General features: G+C 36.9%; 1 pseudogene; it reads right to left on the bottom strand.

The window, feature by feature from the left end:
- The window catches only part of LOC137938374 (general transcription and DNA repair factor IIH helicase/translocase subunit XPB1-like), a 52,841-nt pseudogene extending 33,352 nt beyond the window's left edge, over positions 1 to 19,489 (bottom strand).
- Positions 19,490 to 19,789: the final 300 nt, after the last annotated feature.

Genomic DNA, 19,789 nt, shown 5'->3' with positions numbered 1-19,789 from the left:
ATATTTCCAAAGAAGCAAAGAAAATAAGATAAGTAGGAGAAGATGGTTAAACCTTTTCGCTATGATTACAGGTAATGGGTACAAGATTGAATTTGAACAGATTAAAGGTAAAAATAATAGCCTTGCAGATACTCTTAGTAGAAGATTTTTTGACACACATATTATGACTAATTGAACAGATGGATTTTCTAGACCACGGCTCTTCCAGATCATCTTCCTCCAGATTTCAATAATTATGGACAAGAATTTCTCAGCTTTGGTAATCAGAAATTAGTAGTTTTTCCAAAATCTAATATTACTTTTAAGACTTTACCAAGTATTTCAATTACAAAAGAAGAACAATGTTTATTAGATAACTTATTGCTTTCTTACTAGAGAATTCCCAAAGACCAGAAATATTTTTTAGCTATCATTAACGAACTTTCAGAATATTTTTCACAGAAAAAGAAAAGTTTTAATTTTTATGTTGTTTTCCAAGGTCACACTCCAGGAGTTTGTCATTCCTGGACAGAAGTTGTTGAAAGTATCCAGAATTTTAAAAGACCCATTTAGAAAGGCTTTAATAACCTTCAAGAAGCACTAGAGGCAGCCAAATTAATTATTGGCACCAATTACTACATAGCCCCTTCCTTAAGACATATGAGAGAAGACCAAGTATCCTACGGTGTTGCCAAGGATACAAAAAGAATTATATTTTGTGACCATTGTGATACCCTGGCCAAGACTATTCAAAGACTCAATGAGAAGAGAAGATTACTAGAAGAGAAAAATGACTTCCAGAAATAATATATCAAGACTTTAGAAGAAGAGAATAGAAGACTTAAGGCAAAGACAACAAGTACTATTTGTACCTAGATCCCTACTAGTGCAGGGTTTTCACTAGCTAGTCTGGCTCAAACGGCAGTCGGTAAAGACACATCAAGTCCGTTGATGTCTAGACATTTGCCAAAAATGTCAAAAGACAAGAAGCAAGAAAAGACTGAAGAAAAACAGTATACAAACTCAGCAGACATCAAGAAGATGATGCAAGACTATTTTCAAGAATATCTTAAAGAACAAGGGTATGAAAAGAATAATTCAGACACTTCTAGCAAAATTGGCTCCACTGGAACCGGTACCCAGACTCTCCAATGCTATTCTCAAGATGAAGACGAAGATTTTGATTATGACTCAGAGGCCATCCATAATTTGACTACACTTGATGGCAAATAAGACACTTCATTACAAAAGAGACTGGATAGAAAAGACTAAAAGACATAGTACTTTAGAAAAGAGACTGGATAGAAAAGACTAAAAAGACAAAAAAAAAAAATCAGAGAATATTTAAAGTCTCTCTCTCTCTCTCTCTCAAAGAAAAAAAGAAAAAATCTTATCCACAACTAGTGGATAGTTGGCCTGTTTGTCGACAAAAGAATGTCACTATCACTCTATTTGGAAAATCTTTTTATATTTCTAACATCACAAGGGATTTGGCCACTAGTCGCCATAATTATGGAAGATAGTTGGTGCAAAGCAACTAGCCCTCCAATAGTACCAAAGACAGTTGGATATATAATGATGGCAAGGTCCACTCAGAGAACCTGCCGCCTCAATAATAGAGGCATCAACCGCCTCAATTATGAAGGCATCGTGTGACATTTTTATTGGTGGACTTGTAAAAAATTTGAATGCACCTTTGTAAGCTCCATCTATATAAGGAGGATTGTTTTACTATAGAAGGCATCACCTGGAAAATAATCTTCTCTGTCTCCCAGGTTGCTTAGCAATGTGTTTGTGTTTTACAGTTTAAATTGTAAGTTTGATTTCCTTCTTTTCTTGTTGTTTTTAAAGTTGAATTTCCTTCGCTTTTCGTGTATGATATCAGAGTCATGATTGGCTAAATAAGAATGTTTCTATATGACTCTATGATGTTCTAGGTTTCTTATATCATAATTAGTAATGTGTTTATTCAAGCTTGTTGCTTAAACATCGTTTCTTCTGCTCACCATCTTCCTGAGAAAGTATGGGACGTCACCCAAGTCGAGTTGAGTTAGGCCGTGTTGCCAGAAAGGCGTTGAAAGCCGTGCATACTCTTAAATCATTGATAGACATGTACTGTATAATGAACAGTAGAATAGAGGTTTAATTTGCTATGCTTTGATTAACACACTTCCTCTTATTTTATAATTTTCATAAAACATCAATAGTCATATAGAACATTCATTTCAATTTAGTTCCAATGGCTTCTAGTAGTAGAAGATCTGTGAAGAATTCACAATTAGTTGAATATCGAATTCAAAAAAAAATTAATACACAGAAAGCGAAGAAAATTCAACTTTAAAAACAACAAGAAAAGAAGGAAAACAAACTTACAATTTAAACTGCAAAAAACAAGCACACTGCTAAGCAACCTTGGAGACAAAGAAAATTATTTTCCAAATGATACCTTCAACAATAAAACAACGCTCCTTATATAGATGGAGCTTGCAAAGGTGGATAAAACTTTTTTACAAGTCCACCAATAAAAATGTAACATGATGCCTCCATTATTGAGGTTGTAGGTTCTCTAAGTGGACCTTGCCATTATAATATATCTAGCTGTCTTTGGTACTGCCGGAGGGCCAATTGCTTTGAACCAGCTGTCTTCCATTATTATGGCGGCAAGCGGCCAAATCTCATGTGTTGTTGGAAATATAAAAATATTTTCCAAATAGAGTGATAGTAACATTCTTTTGTCGACATACATGTCAAATGCCTCTCTATAAAAGCCAACACGGGTTCCCATACCCCCGCATTTCAAAATGATTAAGATGAAGTTCGGGAGGTAGTAGGTACTATGGATCCCCTGACTCCCAATCGGGTTGCCAAACTGGGTCTCGCCGGTGTTGCCGGTAGGTCATGATGTGCCTCGAGATGGCCGTCTCCTGTCCCACTGCCGGTGGGGAATCCGCTCCCAGGTCGTCGCTCTGCAGCATCTGGCCAGTCCTCTAGGCACCTTTGGAAGGTAGGGAGTGTGACAACTACCACGCTTCCCTGGTCCTTCTCATCGTGCCTCTTCATGTTCTGATGCTACTGCACCACCCGTGAAGCAAGTGCCGCTTGCTGCGGTATGCGGGGTTGCAGCCGCTCGAAAGCAAGGTGCCGCACACGTTTCCTCCTTAGTCGCGCACATGCATGTTGCTCCAGTTTGCTGCACCGTGTGCGTCTGTGCCCTTGCCAGCGGCTGCTGCGCCCTTTTCGTTTGCACCTGGTTGCCGCACAAGTTGGAAGGGTTGCTGCGTGCGCCAAGACTGCACTTGCTGGTGCTAGTTGCACCATGTGCGCCAAGCTCATGCTAGTCTCTTCCTCGTAAGAGTTAGGTGCGTCCACCATCTTGCTCAGTGCGTCTGTAGCACCATTGGCCTTCCCTGCTTTATACATCATCTGAAAGTCAAACTCAGCCAAGAAATCTTGCCACCGAGCCTGCTTTGGATTGAGCTTTTTCTGCGTAAGAAAGTAGCTAGATACGACGTTGTCAGTTTTTACAGTAAATTTGGAGCCTAAAAGATAGTGCCTCCAAAGACGTAAACAATGTACTACAGTTGTCATCTCTCTCTCTCTTATGCAATACATCGTTGCTCAGTTTCATTCAGCTTCCTACTCTCATAAGCGATTGGGTGTCTGTCTTGTTCTAGTACACCTCCAATGGCAAAGTTCGAGGCATCTATATTTACCTCAAACGGCTTGCTGAAATCAGCAAGGTGCAACACTGGTTCAGCCACCATGGTGTCCTTTAGCCGTTGGAATGCTCTTTGGCATGAGTCCGTCCATCGTCACTTTTGGTCTTTCTTGAAAAGGTCAGTCAAGGGGGCTGCTATAGCTGAGAAGCCCTTGATAAACCTCCTGTAATAATTTGCAAGACCAAGGAAACTCCTAAGCTCACGCACCTTGGAAGGGATCGACCAGTCATGCACAACCTCCACCTTCTTGCTGTCCATCCATATCCGTCCTCCCCCTACCCAATGTCCAAGAAAGGATACCTCTTGCAACCCATAGGAGCACTTCTCTTCCTTGACATACAGCTGATTATTTCTCAACGTTTCGAACACCTTTCGAAGGTGTTTCTTGTGCTCGTCTATACTCTTGTTGTACACCACGATGTCATCCAAATAAACAACGACAAATTTGTCCAAGTATTCGGAAAAATGGGAGAGTGAGTTTTGGATCTGAAAAAAAAATTGAACATCCAAAATGGAAATGCACAAATGCTAAGAGAGATAATTCCAAAAAGTGGGTTGTTTGGCTCTGGTAAATATCCAACCACTTGAGAATTTGATTTTTTCTACTCCTTGAAAATTTTGGATCATTAGGTCACTTGCATCCTCAACATGTTTCTGGCATGCATGTCCACAACATTTGAAGCATGTTAGGATCAGTTAGAAGTCCCTTTCCTAGAAAATTCCACCAAGCTTATTATTAGGGGTTGTACTAGTGGAATTTCCCAAACATGGATAACAAAACATTGGAGTTCATTTTTAGTGCGTTCACTTACATTTATTATAGTTTTCAAAAAAAATTTCACACATGAACTCTTAAATTTTCATTTTGTTATGCCTCATATCTTTTTTGTTTACGAGAAAAATGGGAGAGTGAGTTTTGGATCTGAAAAAAAATTTGAACATCCAAAATGGAAATGCACAAATGCTGAGAGAGATAATCCCAAAATGTATCTGTGATTTTTAAGGATAGGCAAAAAGTGGGTTGTTTGGCTTTGGTAAATATCCAACCACTTGAGAATTTGATTTTTTCTACTCCTTGAAATTTTTGGATCATTAGGTCACTTGCATCCTCAACATGTTTCTGGCATGCATGTCCACCACATTAAAAGCATGTTTGGATCAGTTGGAAGTCCTTTCCTATAAAATTCCACCAAGCTTATTATTAAGGGTTGTATTTGTCGAATTTCCCAAACATGGATAACAAAACCTTGGAGTTCATTTTTAGTGTGTTCTCTTACATTTATTATAATTTTCAAATTTTTTTTGCATAAAATTTTCATTTTGTTATGTCTCATATCTTTTTTGTTTACGAGAAAAATAGGAGAGTGAGTTTTGGTTCTGAAAAAAAATTTGAACATCCAAAATGAAAATGCACAAATGCTGAGAAAGATAATTCCAAAAAGTATCTGTGATTTTTAAGGATAGGCAAAAAGTGGGTTGTTTAGCTCTGGTAAATATCCAACCACTTGAGAATTTGAGTTTTTCTACTCGAAATTTTTGGATCATTAGGTCATTTGCATCCGCAACATGTTTCTGGCATGCATGTCCACCACATTTAAAACATGTTAGGATCAGTTACAAGTCCCTTTCCTATAAATCTTGCCACCGACCCTACTTTGGATTGAGCTTTTTTTGCGTAAGAAAGTAGCTAGATGCGACATTGTCAGTTTTTACAGTAAATTTGGAGCCTAAAAGATAGTGCCTCCAAAGATGTAAACGATGTACTATAGTCGTCATCTCTCTCTCTTGTACAATACAGCGTTGCTCAGTTTCATTCAGCTTCCTACTCTCATAAGCGATTGGGTGTCTGTCTTGTTCTAGTACACCTCCAATGGCATAGTTCGAGGCATCTATATTTACCTCAAACGGCTTGCTGAAATCAGCAAGGTGCAACACTGGTTCAGCCACCATGGTGTCCTTTAGCCGTTGGAATGCTCTTTGGCATGAGTCCGTCCATCGTCACTTTTGGTCTTTCTTGAAAAGGTCAGTCAAAGGGGCTGCTATAGCTGAGAAGCCCTTGATAAACCTCCTGTAATAATTTGCAAGACCAAGGAAACTCCTAAGCTCATGCACCTTGGAAGGGATCGACCAGTCACGCACAACCTTCACCTTCTTGCTGTCCATCCATATCCGTCATCCCCCTATCCAATGTCCAAGAAAGGACACCTCTTGCAACCCATAGGAGCACTTCTCCTCCTTGACATACAATTGATTATTTCTCAACGTTTTGAACACCTTTTGAAGGTGTTTCTTGTGCTCATCCATACTCTTGTTGTACACCACGATGTCATCCAAATAAACAATGACAAACTTGTCCAAGTATTCGGAAAATACCTTGCTCATGAGAGTGCAAAATATTGCAGGTGCATTGGTTAGGCCAAAGGGCATAACCATGAATTCGTAAGCCCCATATCTGGTTACACAAGTAGTCTTCCCCTCGTCTCCTTCAGCAATCCGGACTTGGTAATAACCACCTCGCAAATCCAATTTGGAGAAAACTTGCGCCTCTTTCAACTGATCAAAGAGATCTGCAATAAGAGGAATAGGGTACTTATTCTTTATAGTTACCTAGTTGAGCACCCTACAATCGATGCACAGTCTCATACTTCCATCCTTCTTAGTCTGAAACAGTATAGGGGCCCCATAAGGTGCTTCGCTTGGCCTTATAAACCCAGCGTCCAGCAGCTCACTGAGTTGTCTTCGCAGTTCGTCCAACTCTATGGGTGCCATTCGGTATGGTGCTTGTGCTGGCTTTCTTGCTCTGGGCTTAAGCTCTATGCGATGGTCCACCCCTCTCCTAGGTGGTAACCGCGCTAGAAGTTATTCAGGCATGACATCTCTATATTCATGCAGTACGGCTTCTATCTCTTTAGGGGTAGGCATGACCTCTACATACTCTATAGCACAAATAGAAGTAATGTAAGTAGAGCGGCCCTGCTTAAGACCTTTCTTAAGCTGGAGGGCTGATAACATTAAGTCCTTTTTTGTTACATCTTTGTTGTCAAGTTCAGAAATAGTACAAGGACTTTACTCGTCCATAATCCCCACTACCCCAACATACGGCATTGCAAATGCCTTACAAACCGTGAAAAACTCCATTCCCAAAATCACATTGAAATCATCCATGACAATAATAGTAAAATTCAGAAATCCAACCCACTTGCCTATCTCCACCGGGACGTTCTTGGCAATGCCTTGGACTTCACGAGCAGCAGAATTTACAACTTTCATTTTGCTCCCATCTTTCTCTCCTCGTATATTTAGGCACCTAGCCTCCTCCGACGAAAGGAAGTTGTGGGTGGTGCCAGTGTCCACCACTGCTCTAACAGTACGTCCAACAAGTGTTAGAGAGATAAAAAGAAGTTCTCTTAAGGGTCTTACCGAAAGTGGAGCAACCTTCTCCTCCTTTGAACGGACAATAGCATGGAGAAGTGTTAAGGAGCCCAACCTAGGCTCAATCCCTCCATTGTTCACCTCAGTTTGAGCAGCATGGAGGAACCTCTTTCTAAGACAATCCCTCGCATATGAAATAATGGACCTTCTTTTTCTGTTTGTCCCCTCGTTTCTTCTCTTCCGGCCTAGTCTTGGCTTCCTTTGCCCATGACTTCTTCTCCCCTTTCTCCTTCTTAAATTTTTTTTTACCATTGTTATTTTCCTTAGACCCTTTGTTAGCCGAATAATTCTTTCTCTCATATTCGGTTAACTTTTCAGCAGTAGATAAAGGTGAAGCTAACATCTTTACTTTCCGTGGGCTGAGTAAGAATTGAGAAGAAGTCCAAGCCCATTGTTCAAGCTCGCAGTAGGAATTGAAGTAAGCCCAACAATTATCGCAGCGAGGAACAAGGTTACCATTGGACCCGGAAACAGGGGGGTTACCAAGCTCGTCAACTGGAGAAAATGGGGTAACGGTGACTCCCCAAGGAAGGCCGGAGGCTTCCAGTGCATTGGGATCGGTCGGGAAATGAGATACTGTCGGCCTAACTGCCATCGACGAGAAGACAACAGCAGAGTTGCAAAGTCACGAGGTCGATAAAAACCCAAATAATGAGGAAGCAAAAAAAACACAAACTTCTTTCCCTGCTTGGCTCTATTCGTCTAAACCAGCGATCTAGTAAACGCTGTTTGAGCTGGTTCGGCCAAAGAAAAAGTGGGTTAATTCAGAGGGGAAAGCATGGGTCTGGTTTTGAGAACCCGAACCCCAACTCGAAAACGCAAACGGTTTAGAAATCAAACATTATCCATTGTCTCATTCCCAAGTCAACCTAGTAATTCTCCAATTAAAATATTTTTTAAATATAAAAATAATTAAAGAATACAATGCATAAAATTATTATACAATGTCAAAATATAAATAATAAAAAATAAAAATAGATAAGTTTTATTTATATGTTATTTTAATTTTTTAAAAATATCAATAAGGTATTTCCATCAAGTTTAGGCCAAATTTGGGAAAACCCAAGCCTATCTCCAACTTAGGGTTCGTTCCCTCCATCCCTTCTCCTCCTAACGGAGTGAATTTAAGTTTTTTTTTTCGCCCACTCTTAACTTTGATTATGTGTTGGACCTCGAGTCCCAAACTTGACCTGAACTTAGGGTTATTTCCTTCTATTTCTCCACCCAATGGAGTGAATTTAAGTTTTTTTTTTTTTTCGCACACGCCTAGTTTTGATTATGTGTTTGACCTGAGTCTTTGATGAGGGTAATGCAACCTTAGATTTGTGAAGGTCATGAGAAACATGATTGAAAAATAACAAGGTATACCCTAGCTAGCACATATTTTACTTATGTTATGGAGATTACATGTAACGAGTCATAAAAAATTTAAGGGTGTGTATATGCCGATAGAACATTATAAGAAAAATATATAGAGGAATTTTTTTTTTTGAATTTTTTTCTAATATTTACACTATTTAATGAATAGAAAAAGTTTTCTTTTTTATCTTCTTGTCTTTAAAAAAAAATAAGTATGTTTCTTATTGCTTAATCTGATATCATGGGAAAAGTCAGCCAAGAAGATTTATGTTGATTGCTCATTTTCTATATTTAATTTCTTATTTTGTTCCAATTGTAAACACTACAGCTACGTAATTATTATTTTATTTTATTTTCAATGGCGTCACAAATGCAAGAAAATTTGTCAATAAAAACATCATCCAATGAGAAAATTAGTAAAAGAAAAAATAATTTTCTCACCGTTTTATTTTCCTAAGTCGACACAAATGATCCTTAAGCGTTGATGTTAATGTCTTATGCAACTATCAAAATTAACTAAATCATCTCTTACAACAGCTGAATTGCCATCAATTATGCATTAAATTGGAAATTGAAGTGAAGAAAAGTATTGATGTTGTTAGATACATACCCTTTATTACACACTCTAGTGGTCTATGGTATGAGTTGGAGTGAGAAAATAGAAGATCGTAAAAGTCAAATTTTATATAAAATTTATAAAACCTAGTTCATATGGATTAAACCATGGAATTTAACAATAATTCAAGTCCATCCACAAAAAAAAATGTATTATTGATCCATTCAGTGTTTTTCATGGGTTACCCTAGATTTGAGAAAGGGTATATAGATGTTATGATTCTCAAAGTAGAACTTGGTATGTTTCGACATATGTTTCCTTCTTTTAAGATAATCCTTAACTATCGGCCCAACATGTTCAAAGATCATTCTCATGAAGAAGTACTTATTGTCCTACCAATGAATGCATTGGAAGATACAAATAATGGCAGAGTTGATAATTGTGATACTCCTCTTCAAGGCTCCCTGTAATCATTTCTTCCGAAGGAGAGTCCTCTTCCTTATTTCCTAATTTGCATTTGCTTCTTGTTATTAGGAAGGGAGTTAGACAATGAACAAACGAGTTGCTTCTAAAAAGGGAAGAAATACTTTTCGGTTTCAGTATTCTCGATTCTAATTAGTTCTCTGTCGCTCACTGTAAGGGACACAGAAGAGGGACCTATTTCTTTCTTCACTTGAAAGTGATTACAGGGGTGGACGACTCGTTCGTCGCCCCTTCTGACCACCGCCTCTGGAAAGAGCAGAAACTAAAAGACGAAGAAGCAGAATACCAATGCGATATCAAAGGCTGCTCCATGGGTTTTGACACAAAGCATGATTTGGTACTACAAGAACATTTATTTATCTATCTATCTATCTATCAAGCCATAATTGATGCTTTGTTTTTCCCTTAATAGAGAAGAACTGATCATCATTAAGCACATATCCAAAGAGGGTTTTTTTTCTTTTAAAATAGAAGAAAATAAATATTTATTTGATAAATACCAACATAATATTAAAAAAAATCATATATATGGTTGTCATTGTAGAAAACTGACTTTTAACATGGACTCATACATCTTATGTAGGTGTGAACCTAGCATCCTATTTAAAGATCATTTCTTAAATGAAATCCTCAAGGTATACACATCCAAGGTGGTCTTCTTCAAAACCAACATTATTTCTAACAAGTGACAGACAATCGACAGCTTGCACCCACCAATGGAGGGCTCATACCATGAAGAGGCTCGCTCATGTTAGAGCAAATTGACAGCCTCATCATTGCCACATTATTCAATCCACTACATAGGACAAACTCCTACATAACTCAGCAGCATGATGTCTTTGCAAGTGCAAGCATGTGGTAGCATTGACCAACCAACTCTAGGCCACCTCTTGGGTGGTACATCCAAAACTGGCACCCTCAAAATAGCAAATAATCAAGCCACACAGGTTCTCGACATTGCATCTACAAGGTCAGGTAATATAAGAAAAAAAGTTCAAATATAAACGTACAACAAATCAATATGCTTGGACAAGATGCAGAACACCAATCAGTAAAATGCAGCTCAACTAATTTGTGGCAAAAAACACAAAAACCAAGGCACAACAAGAATTTTTTTTCAATGACAACAAGAAAAAAGAAAGAATTTATTAAGAAATACATGGAACAGCCTGACTATTTGATAGGAGAAAAATGAAAGCAAATGTAGAAAAGGATTATCAAGAATGGATATGATAATATTATGCTTCATTAACATATTCTTGATATAGAATCTTATATGATATAGATCGCGATATAAGATATCACCAAGCACTACGTCAGTACAACAACTCCAAATGACTGGCAACCACAACGGAAGTTCTGAAATTTAAATTTTTTCATCCAATAGCATCACCACCAAAGTTCTTGATAAGTTACTTTAAATAGACAATGTCAGACATTTGGTATTCCACACTACAAAAGAGAGCAGCCTACTTCCAACTACATGATTCTTTAAATTTTTGGTAATAGAAAAATTAATTGAAACTGCACCTATCATGATGGAGATGTCCACTGGTAAGCATGATTATGTTTAGCCTATGTGACAATCAGTATAATCACAGTACCAAGATGAAGTAAGATTATACATGAAATTGGATGAAATCATGGATAACCAATGTGTGTAATTAGGGGTGGCATCGAGCCGAGTCGAGCCCGAACCTGCCTATGTTCGAGTCGAACTTGATTTAAATATTTCGAGCTGAGCCTCGTCTCGAGCCTAAAATTGTTATCGAGCTCGAGCCCAAAAATTTTAACCGAGCTCGAGCCGAGCTTCGAGCCGACTTCGAGCCTCACATACATTTAAAAATTTTCAAAAAATATATATCAAATAAATTATATATAAAATTATACATACATTTTACATAAAATTGGACATGACCTCTACAAAAAATTAGGCATAACCTATATATATAATACATGTATAAGATTGAGGCATAACCTCTTCTTAAAATTGAGAATAATTTATGTATATAATACCTGTATAAAATTCGACATGACCTCTACTTAAAATTCGGCATAATCAATATACATAATACCTGTATAAACACTCCATAAATACTCCATAAACACTCCATAAACACTCCATAAATAGACCATGTCAGACATTTGGTATTCCACACTACAAAAGAGAGCAGCCTACTTCCAACTACATGATTCTTTAAATTTTTGGTAATAGAAAAATTAATTGAAATTGTGTTATAGTCCCTAGCCATGGATCTAGTAACTCGGCGAGTTGAATATGAATCCAGCACTGTTAGAGGGTTTCTTAACACGTTTTTGTGAAAAGAAACTATCTTTTTCTTCCCTCACACGTTATAATTGAAAAGGAGTTTCCTTTTCTCAATTATAGATGCAACCAGCAAGTTAAAGGACTGTTTAAGCACTCAGATATGAAACCCCTCTTTAATGATGCATGTGAAGAGGGTTTACTTGCTGTAATTACTCAAGAACAACCCCTTTCCCTTTACTGAATTCATTCCCCTTGAAAAGGAGTTTCCTTTTCTTAATTATGAATGCACCAATTCCAGCAAGAGACTGTTTTAAGGATCCAATTATGAAACCCCACTTTATACCTCACGTCAATGAGTAGGGTTTCTGAATTCATGCAACTACCAATGTTGAATGTAAAGAGGGCAGTCTCTAGCTCTTCTAAATTCGGAAAAGATAGACAAAAATACCTCTTGAAGACCTCCTTCAATTCAGCAACTCGAAAATCCCTTTCTTGATGCTAAGACTCAACCAAATCCTTCTTCCCTCACTGCTGGTTCGTGGAAGAGATGGATGACTATTGCAGCATGGAAGAGAAGGCTGATTCCTCCTCCTTTTCCTTCCAAGATCTCCTCAAAGACTCCCCAATGGATGCAGCAAACCCCCAAGAGAGTTCACACCAAGAACCCTAGAATAGAGAGCCTAGAAGGAACCTAAATTACCCTAGTTTATGCTAATTCCGAACTTGCTTTATTTTTCAATCCTTACCCCTTAAATAGGGTGATTAACATTAACATAGGTTAGGGTTATAAAACCCAATTCTACCCCTACCTTTAAGTCTTATTACAAATCAATAAAATTCGAAATTAAAAGCAACATAAATAATAAAAGTAAAGTAGATGACTTAGTCTTATTGAGTCCATAACAAATTGCACCTATCATGATGGAGATGTCCACTGGTAAGCATGATTATGTTTAGCCTATGTGACAATCAGTATAATCACAGTACCAAGATGAAGTAAGATTATACATGAAATTGGATGAAATCATGGATAACCAATGTGTGTAATTAGGGGTGGCATCGAGCCGAGCCGAGCCCGAACCTGCCTATGTTCGAGTCGAACTTGATTTAAATATTTCGAGCCGAGCCTCGTCTCGAGCCTAAAATTGTTATCGAGCTCGAGCCCAAAAATTTTAGTCGAGCTTCGAGCCGAACTCGAGCCTCACATACATTTAAAAATTTTCAAAAAATATATATCAATTAATTATATATAAAATTATACATACATTTTACATAAAATTGGACATGACCTCTACAAAAAATTAGGCATAACCTATATATATAATACATGTATAAGATTGAGGCATAACCTCTTCTTAAAATTGAGAATAATTTATGTATATAATACCTGTATAAAATTCGACATGACCTCTACTTAAAATGCGGCATAATCAATATACATAATACCTGTATAAACACTCCATAAATACTCCATAAACACTCCATAAACACTCCATAAATAGACCATGTCAGACATTTGGTATTCCACACTACAAAAGAGAGCAGCCTACTTCTAACTACATGATTCTTTAAATTTTTGGTAATAGAAAAATTAATTGAAATTGCACCTATCATGATGGAGATGTCCACTGGTAAGCATGATTATGTTTAGCCTATGTGACAATCAGTATAATCACAGTACCAAGATGAAGTAAGATTATACATGAAATTGGATGGAATCATGGATAACCAATGTGTGTAATTAGGGGTGGCATCGAGCCGAGCCGAGCCCGAACCTGCCTATGTTCGAGTCGAACTTGATTTAAATATTTCGAGCCGAGCCTCGTCTCGAGCCTAAAATTGTTATCGAACTCGAGCCCAAAAATTTTAACCGAGCTCGAGCTGAGCTTCGAGCCGAACTCGAGCCTCACATACATTTAAAAATTTTCAAAAAATATATATCAAATAAATTATATATAAAATTATACATACATTTTACATAAAATTGGACATGACCTCTACAAAAAATTAGGCATAACCTATATATATAATACATGTATAAGATTGAGGCATAACCTCTTCTTAAAATTGAGAATAATTTATGTATATAATACCTGTATAAAATTCGGCGTGACCTCTACTTAAAATTTGGCATAATCAATATACATAATACCTGTATAAACACTCCATAAATGCTCCATAAACACTCCATAAACACTCCATAAATACTCCATAAAAACTCCATAAACACTCCATAAAATTATCTATACATTCCATAAACACTCCATAAACACTCCATAAAATTATCTATACATTCCATAAACACTCCATAAAATAGTCTAAACACTTTATACACTGCATAATATTATAAATAAACTTCATACAATAATCAAACACAACAAAATTTAATGAAATATCACTATCAATTTACAATCACCCAAACAAAAACTATAAATCCATTATAAAATTACAAACTATAATTGTTTCTCTTAATGCTAGAAAATAATATACGTCCTTGCATAAGCAAAATCTCCACCTATGACAAAAACAAAAAAATAAAATTAGTTATTGTCAGATAAAAGAATACTCTTCCATTACTAGTTACTTAATGTCGTTAAAAATATTAAAATTACCATGATGAGAGAAACATGAAAAATCATGTAGCTGGTAGCATTATCTCTACACTCTTCTTCTCAGGCTGTAATCATAAAACAAAATTTTAATAAATAAAACTAAAATATATACTAAAAAATATCATAATAAAGAATTGATCAAAGAAATTCACCTTTTGATTTTTCTTTACACTGTGAAGAACCCGAATCCAATCACTGCCACAAATCAAGCATTTGGTGAGAAATAAAGCTTACTGTATCATTTCTGAAGTCATACTCCTCCAACATGAGATAATTTAATGCATTTGGTAAGCACCTTTGCTTGACACTTTCAACCTGTAAATGTTTAAGTTGGGTCAAAAAAATTATAACCACTAATCACTTAAATATACATCATCATTCATAGACCACCCTACTTGAGTAGGATCTATTTCAAAAGAATGGGTTTCTTTCTCTTCAGCTATTGCTGCCACATCAGCACAAGTGAACAACTCCTGATGACCACCACCATCCATTTCACTCAAAGCTTTGCTAACTGTAAATACATCACTTCCTTGTGAACCCTAAACAGTAGATCAAGAGTTTGCATCACCATCAGACTTGTGTCAGAGTTCTCATGATCTATCATAGAAATTTAACCATTTATCTGAAGGTTTAGCCATAGTGACAAATAATCTCTCCATGCTGCAGTGTGATAGTGGCTTTGGAGATGATTTCATAATTTCAATTCAAATGAGTTTTGATTCACTATGCAGGCAAAAAATGATTAAATTATTTAACAGCACAGTTTTTTTTTTCAAAAGAGATGTTCAAACTCCACTTCCCTTCTATGAAAAATAAAAAGAGCAGAAGTTATTTTCTTCCACTGTAACAAGCAAACAACTTCATGATTTAAATGGTAAATGCAACCATTTTGAATAATAGTAAAATATGTAAAGAATAGGCATATAGATGAATCCATAGAAACTCCTATGTAAATTTTCTGTCACTCGCCAAAAAGATAAGATAAAAGACAAAATATAAAAAGGCACAACTCAGAATAACACCTCAGAAAAATAAAGTGGACATGCATGAAGAAAATAACAGCAAAATAAATTACCTCATTGGAATAAATTCTCACTTTAGATATAACCTCGTCCTTCAGCAAAGTCTTCAGCACCTGCAAGTATCATGTAAAGCAATAAGTTCCAAATTCCCCTCATCACCATAAGAATAATAATAATGATAATAACAACATCAATAATAATAATAAACCACTTGTGATAGAATACGAGACCAAATTCGCACCACTACACAAAGTACCGGTTCTTCTTCAGTACAAGTTTTACTTTCCCATAATTAGAAGTTGAAGCATAAATGAAATCAATCATTTCTTTAGGGAGCTTAGTATTTGATAGCTTGTTCAAAACAGTAATTATTGTTTCAGTCTCGAACCCAACAGAAACAGCAGCATATAAGGAATGAGGCGTCAAGTTATACTCATGCATAGACTCTGGCCTGCACAACATTTTTCCAACAAAATGAAAATGAGCAACCACACAGAGTTTTAAGTAGAAGAAAATAGAAGGACATCTTAAATACCGGCAAACGGGCTCAGCAATTGCAATGAGGAAATCATAGGCTTGCTTATACAACGGTGAGAATGTCTCAAGAAAGATCCGGCCATCAGCGCAAGCCCATAAAGGGCGGTTTGCATGATCAGGCTTTAATTCGAGTTTAGAAAAATCCCTCTTCGTCAGTTCGCTTTCATCTTCATAATCCATATTCCGTACCCATAAACACAATTCAAGCACCTAAAGTGAACTAAAAAAAAAAGCTAAAACAAAACGAAAAGACGAGCAAAAGTAATACCTTCACGACGATCCTCATCAAAATCTTCGGCATAATCAACATCATCATCAACAATAGCAATTCGATAATCCTCCTGCCAAGAAAAAACAATCAGGGGAAGAATAGGAGAGCAACCAAATACATAACGAGAGTTGGGGTTTTCAAAATTATAAAACCTTAGTGGAAGTCCTGAGCTTCTTACTAGGCCGACCTTTTTCCCTTGCAAATGAAGAGACATGAAGACATTTCATCTCGCAGAGAATTGAACCATAGGATTGAATAATTAGGAGAAAGAAAGAAAGTAGTGCCATGTCCAGCCATATTTTATGAGTCCCACAGTTCGATGTAGTAACCGTCAAAATGAATGAGTTGCTTCTAAAAAGGGAAGAAATACTTTTTGGTTTCAGTATTCTCGATTCTAATTAGTTCTCTGTCGCTCACTCTAAGGGACACAGATGAGGGACCTATTTCTTTCTTCACTCGAAAGTGATTATAGGGGTGGACGACTTGTTCGTCGCCCCTTCTAACTACCGCCTCTGGAAAGAGCAGAAACTAAAAGACGAGGAAGCAGAATACCAATGCTCTATGGGTTTTGACACAAAGCATGATTTGGTACTGCAAGAACATTTATCTAGCTAACTCATTTATGCAAGATACTCCGCCACCCGCTGAGTCACTTCATCCAAGAAGGATACAAAGCCTACCACACTTGTTAAACCATTACCATCAACATCCTGCTCTTCTATGAGATAGTTTTCGAACACAATGGCATCGTCCTGTACCCCTTGAATAAATGTGAGCTTTGGAGTGATACTTCTGTCTTGTTTCAGTTTTTTAATTGTTGTTCGCAAGAGGCCTGCACCAAATAACATTAGTATTAGTAGGTGAAGCAAAACAATCTATAAAATTTTGGTCCAGTGAAATTCCTGACCTTTTTCATCTCCTTGGATCCATTCAGAGAGAAACAGAAAGCTGATTGCCTCACATTTGACTGCTAGAATGGAGACAATCAAGGAGTAGACACCACCATAGAACAGGAGGTAAAAGCACAATTTTGATCTCAGAGCAATCCTAGCCTAGCTGGTGGATGCAGTGTTACCCATTGAGGCAGAGTTTTTGATCCTCCTCATAGGCCTTAAGAGTGTTTACCAACTCTTTTTTCTAATCCTGCCATCATTGAGGTGATTTGGCTGTTGTTTCAAACAGGATGTTTAGGGAAGTCCTCACCTTGATGCTTAATTCTGATTTTTGAGAAAATTGTCGACCTTTATAGGCATTTGATGGAAGAGCTGGATGCCACTCTATGGGGATGTGAATCATCTAACTGATTTCTTGGAACAACAACTCATTGTGGGAGATTCCCTTCCCATTGCTTAACATTGTAATAGATTGGTTGTGCTATTGTATTTGTTTTCTTTAATGTCCTCTAATAACTATTCAGTTGTATGCTTTTTAAGTTTGCTTTTAACATCTTGTACCTCTCTCTACTAATAAATTACTATCTCGCTTTTATACAAAAAAAGAAAAAAGAGATAGAGAACAGCTAATAACTATTCAGTTGTATGCTTTTTAAGTTTGCTTTTAACATCTTGTACCTCTCTCTACTAATAAATTACTATCTCGCTTTTATACAAAAAACGAAAAAAGAGATAGAGAACAGCTTATTACTCCTCTTCCCAAGAAACTCTAATATTAGACCAATTTCTGATCTCCATACACTGCTTCTATAATACTAATTACAATATAATATGAAAAACCGGAGAAATCCTTGTGATGACATAGTACAAGAAACCTAAAATACATATGATTCTGGGTTAAAAAAACTTTGATGTTTACACAACTTTAACTGTAGGTAAGAGCAATTATAAATTTTAGAGTCAATTAAAACACAGAATGACCACAAATGAAAAGACAAGGACTTCCTAGCACATGGCAGCTGGTTATACGCACTTGTTTTCAGCACTTGATCCTGAAACTGAAGATTCCTCAGGTGGCACAATGACAGTATACTGGAAAGCAATTTGTATCACAGGAGGCTCTGTGTGTCTGTACATGATTTAAGACATTGTTTCATATTTCTAAAATAAAGACCCATCCTTCTCAAAATATGACATCAAGACAGGATCTGAATACCTCGAGAATCCCACAGAATTAGAAAAATCAAAGTCATAACCATAAGTGGCATAAGAGTCGCAACATATAATGTGCTGAATGTTCTCATACTGAGGATCTGCATAGAAATGACCATACTATAGAAGAAAAAAGTAAATCAGACCACATAAGAGCAGCTCTTAGTTAGATATGAATCAGAAGCAAAACTTAAATGTTTTTGAAGATCTCCAAAACCATACCGAGCGTCCTGGCTGGAAATCAGAGGATGTTCTCAATCTTAGTATGCATCGAAAGGCATATGAACGGCTAAGCATCCGGTATCTGAAACATCAATTATATCTTCAAAAATGAACTTAGATTAAGCTACCCATGAAACTGTCAAAATATAGACAGTAGTGGACTATAGCTTATCCTTGCCCATTATGAGTCATATACTTGTGTTGAGTCATACATGTAATATCGGAATAAAGCTTCACCCTCTTTCAATTAATAAAACAGTCAAACAAACCAGTTTGAGGGTAATCTAGCACTCTCTATCAATCAGCTTACTCATAGATGTTTTATTTAAGAATAAAGATAACGCAAAATTTTCATGTAATCAATGGAGAAGGTAGTGACCACACAATCAAAATGTCCATGAAAGCACAGAGCCTCATTGCCATTGTGGCAGGCAGCAAAGACGACAAGCCCTTTTTTACATTTTTTGGCACTCCAGCCACTAATCTGTTAATTTCCCCTCCTCCCTTCCTCTCCCATAAATTTTTTATGTAATATTAAAGAAATTCAATAGAAAAAACAACAACATAATCTGCCTTTATGTCTTCCACTATGAGAAATCAAGGGCAAAGAGCGGATGCATGCAAAGGCTAAGCAGCTTTCAGCTTCATACCACCTGCATCCAAGCTCCAAATCACAACCACAAATAACATCATAAGGGTGAAACAAAGACCAATACACCAATTGGTGCACAAACAGAGCTTCTAAGCCCCTTCCCAAGAAACATTTATAAGAGAACCAACAAAATCTAATGACTGCATCTTCCCCATCACTGCACAGCACTTCCTTTTCCTTCTCTCTGTCATTTTTATTTTAGATAGTAGAGAAATAGATACATGAGCTGGCTACTAAAAACATTAGATGACTGCAAGGAGCCCATCATCGCCAGTCCATCTATACGAGGGGAATGCAATCACCCATGATAGGATTGACTGCTGTAGCCACTCCCAACGAAAGAAATATCATGGAGAATTGCTAAGCAAGGGGTGCATACCCAAGAAACAGCAAGAGAACTTTTTTTAAAAAAAACTTGTCATCGATCTCCTTAAACATATGTGAGAGATTCCAAAATGGAGGGATCTAGCCTAAACCCACTAGGTGACATTTGAAGAGGCTCCTTCAAGTCTAAGCAAGATGAAAAAGCAATCTCTACACATCCTCAAACCATGAAGCAGAGGCCACA

Source organism: Aristolochia californica, unplaced genomic scaffold (genome assembly GCF_029961685.1).
Source record: "Aristolochia californica isolate CCGP_79_NKW_82.1479 unplaced genomic scaffold, dmAriCali1.0.hap1 SCAF_8, whole genome shotgun sequence".
Taxonomy (NCBI): Eukaryota; Viridiplantae; Streptophyta; class Magnoliopsida; order Piperales; family Aristolochiaceae; genus Aristolochia; species Aristolochia californica.
Note: the sequence above shows the minus strand (reverse complement) of the source record. Positions and strands in the feature narration are given on the sequence as shown.